At 47.0% G+C, this 4,215-nt stretch overlaps 1 protein-coding gene across 2 annotated transcripts in view; it reads right to left on the minus strand.

Annotated features, from left to right (window-relative positions):
* Window positions 1-4,215, minus strand: part of Fshr (follicle stimulating hormone receptor) — a 193,705-nt gene that overhangs the window by 7,779 nt on the left and 181,711 nt on the right. The gene's annotated exons all lie outside the window — the stretch shown is intronic.

Genomic DNA, 4,215 nt, shown 5'->3' on the forward strand with positions numbered 1-4,215 from the left:
TTCTTCTTCTTCTTCTTCTTCTTCTTCTTCTTCTTCTTTTTTTTTGGCTGGTTCATCCTGCCCTGAGGGCATGGCTGGCATGCATGTGGTGCTGGGGATCAAGCTGAGGTCCTTTGCATCTGCCTAAACTTGCCTAAGCAACTGCTTTAGACCGCTGAGCTATCTTGCCAGCCCCATACATTTACATGTTCTTTAAATGAATTAAAGAGAATAAAGAACTTCCTGGTCTTCAGAGACCTATTATTTGTGAGAGAGAGAAACAGAGAGAGAGAGAGAGAGACAGAGAGACAGAGACAGAGACAGAGAGAGAGAGAGATGAAAGGTAGGGAGAGGAGAGAGGAGAGGCAGAGGAGGAGAAAGGCAGTTGCTGCTTTGTCTCTGCCTCTGCCTGGGTGGGAACCAGTGGGGTCACCTAATGGGAGTAAATGCAAATGGACAGCTCACAAGTCCTGTCCCCCCTTTTGGCAGCAGCAGTGGTGAGGGTGATGTGGGTTCTTGTCCAGCAGCCCTGCGGATAGCTGCAGCCCTGAACATGAAGACAAGCTGTTGAGGACACTGAGATGGCACCAGCTTGGATCTGTTGGGGCCAGAGTTTGGCCATAAGTGTGGGTGTCCAGTGAGGGAGGCAGCACGTGACCAGGACAGGCTCATTTATGTGCCTCAGTGGACTCTTGGATACACTACAGGAAGAAGAATCTTTCAATGTCAGCTCTAAGCCAAAGCTGCCAGTGCTTAGAACAACAAAGCCTGGGGATGCATCTCAGCTGACCGCCGATGTTCCCCCAGTCGTGTACCATCCTCTTGCCTGAAGCCTCTCTATGGCTTCTCACTGTCCAGAGAGAAGCTCCTGGGGCTGCTCCCTCCTTGCCTCCTCTTCCCAGCCCAACCAGGTGGCTTCCACCCTGAGTCACTCGTTCCTCATCTCCCAACTCAACCAAGCTTCTCTCCAAGCCTTGAGCCGCACAGCTCCTGTCAGGTTTCCTGAATTCTCAGCCACATTTCGCAGGTAAATACTCCTCCTCTCTGGGAAGCCTGCTTCACACCACAATATCTTTAATTTCTTCTCATGTCTCCTTTGAAATTTTTCTTATTGTTATTTTGTTTTACTTCTTTTATATGAAGTCGTATCTGTCCTTTAAACATTGGTATTTCTCCAAATTCAAGTTGCACAGACTCTTTCCAGGCGATTTTACCTTGAAACCTACCAGTTTCAAGGACTGAGTGAGTCCTATCAGCTCATATGCTGATAGCTTATGAACGTGTGTCCCTGTTCAGGTGCCGTATGTAAACTCTCAGGAAAGCCTCCCTGGGCTAACTTCTATGTACAGACACACACACACACACACACACACACACACACACACACACCAGTAATTACTATCACTCTGGTGCAAACATTCTAGTGTCCTAAGGTACCTTTCCTGGCTCACCCTTTGTATTATATTATAATTCTTCAGCCTTTGGGTCCCAGGCCCTCGTGTCCTGTGAGGAGTCTTCAGTCTCCCTGCCTACGTGGCTCCACGGTCCCAGTCTCCTCCCAGCCTCTGGAGCACCTGCTGTCTTGTGCCTGGCAAGCCCTCTTCTGGCCTGCTCTGCTCCTGGGGCTCACTCCGCTCTCTGTGGCCGACTTCCCATTTCACCTGGCCTTGGGGCTGCTCTTCTCACCCCCAAATGTGGAAGACAGCACACGCTATGATCTAGCAACCTCTCCGACCTACTGTAGCTCAAGGATCCTTCCAAAAGATGAGATAACGACAGAGAAATCCTTCAAGAATGATTTAAAGTTTTAAATGAAAGCAATTATTACCTATCATGAACATTTTCCAAAAAACAAACAATAGAAAAGAAATCTTTTTCTTTAATTATGCCTGCTTTCTATATATTTTTTCCAAAGAGAAACAGATGTTTTTGTCCCCCCATGACATACCATCTTATTTTCTAACATGCTCTGTGGAGGACTGAAAGCAACCGCGAATTCTTCAGTACTCTTTCCTCCAAGGGTCTCATTGCTTCCCCTTAAAACTGAGCTGAACTGTGATGTGTTTGGCCCACAGAGAATGACGGAAGCATTGCTACTGGAGCTCTAGATCCAGCTGCTAAGAGCACTGGAAGCCTCTGTCTTGGTCTTGTGGAGTCCTGAGCTGCCAGGGGAGAACTCCAGACCCCAAAGGCTGCCACACTGGTACAGGCCGAAGCCATGTGGAGAAGGAACAATGAGCATGGAGAGGAAGAAAGTGCACACATTGCCCCCTATGCCATACTGATGCATACAGATGTTTCGGGAACAAAACAGATAACTTGGAAGTTGATTCCCTATGTTATCTGAGACAGTGGATCAGAGACAATCCATCTGAATTTCTGGTACATAAAATTGAGATAAAAATGGAATGGTTTTCAGGCTGCTAAATTTTAATGCTGCAATAGAGACACACAGCAGCCTCTATTGATGTCTTTGTGACTGTTATGGTTTGTGTCTAGGTGTCCCTCAGAGCCCCATGCAGTCCCTGGGGCAGGCTTCTGGAGTTGGTGATTAGCTCCTGGTCCAACGCTGGGATAATGAGTGTGATGTCACGCCTGCCTTGCAGCGGACAGCCTGAATACAATGTAAGGGAGAGAGGCTTGCTTGCTGCCACAGCTGCTCCTCCTCCCTTTGCTCTTTGCTGCTTTGGCCACTGTGAACTGCTGCCCTCTGCCATGTGCCACTCTGCCTTGGAGCCCATCAAGTATGGGCTAAAAGTTCCACTAAGTGTGAGCTAAATAAACCTTTCCTTCCTTAATTGTTAGTGTTGGATATTTTGTCCCAATAATGAGAGAAAAGTAACCCAGACAGAATTTCATAAAGGGAGTGGGGTGCCACTGCTGTGATTATACCTGGTCATGTGGATTACAAACCTTAGGGAATGGCTTATGGGAAGAGATAGGAAAGTTTCAGAGATATTGCCTGAAAGAGAATGCCTTCAGCTATTCTGGAGGGGAGATTCTGATCGGAGCTCAGAAGACCAGAATGCTGGCAGAAATCCTGTCTGTAAAGACCAGGCTGGAAGGTGTCTGCTGGGAAGTAGGACTTCATTGGTTGTTTGACTCCAGACAATGTGTGTTATGGTTTGGCAGAAAGTTTATCTTCATTTTGCTCATGTCCAGAGACTTTACCTGAGCGTGAGATTAAGCATAGCTGTCTGATTAATCTTGCAAAAGAAATTTCAAGGCATTCAGGCAGTGGCATGGCTATTGTTGGGGATGTTGAATCAGATTTGTGTTGAGAATCAAGAGCAAAGAACCTAGAAGGATGACTTAAAATGATGTGAGTTTGTCTAGAAAAAAATCTCTGATAAAGCTGTGGACTGGAAAGATAGATCCAAGAGGATCTCCTGTGTCAAGGTGCAGGAGAATAGAAAGGATGGCCTGAGCAGCAGGACTCTACCCTTGCAGCCTCAAAACTGCAAAACTGAAAGACTTTGATTTATGGAGAAAGCCACAGAGCACCATATTTCAGAACGGTGGCAGTGACCATACCAGGTCATGGAATGGCAATGGCATCAATTCAGGCACTTGACTCTTATAGCCAGGAGAGAAGAAAACCTGAATACTGCTCACCCTGGCAGCAGGCCTTGATGTCATCCACGTGGTACTGGTTTTAGGTGCATGCAGAATGCCAGAGTTCTGAGTTCAAGAAGGCTTCCACATAGATTTCAGAAGAAGGCCTGGGAGGCCAGGCAGTGTGCCCCTGAGAGGGCAGTGTGTGAAGCAGACAGTGAGAAGTCTTATGTGCTGTGGAAACCCTAGATGTTTGGAAAAAACAAGGACTGTGGGTCATCTAGGGCAAGTTGCAAGGAGGGAGCAAAGCAGGATTAAGAGAGAAGCCATGGGAGCTGCCCCCATAAGTACCAGAGAGGCGGAGCCATATGGAGCTCACAGTTTGCCACAGATTGCTTTGGGTGTTCCACATGGAACTGCAGGACTTAATGTTTGTCCTTCTGGATTTTGGACTTGCTTTGGCCCCAGGGCTTTGGTCCCTTGTTCGTACCTTTTAGAATGGCAATGTTTCTTTTGTGCCACTGTTGGAAGTGTTTAACTCTTCATTTGTAGAGGGGCTCACAGCTAGGAGTTTGCCTTAGATCTTGGAGGGGACATGGAAATTTGACTTTTTAGAAATTCTGAAACCACTGGGACTTTGACAACGCTTAGAGATGCATTAAAATGTACTTTGCATAAAGT

Source organism: Octodon degus, unplaced genomic scaffold, assembly GCF_000260255.1.
Source record: "Octodon degus isolate 3935 unplaced genomic scaffold, OctDeg1.0 scaffold00020, whole genome shotgun sequence".
Taxonomy (NCBI): domain Eukaryota; kingdom Metazoa; phylum Chordata; class Mammalia; order Rodentia; family Octodontidae; genus Octodon; species Octodon degus.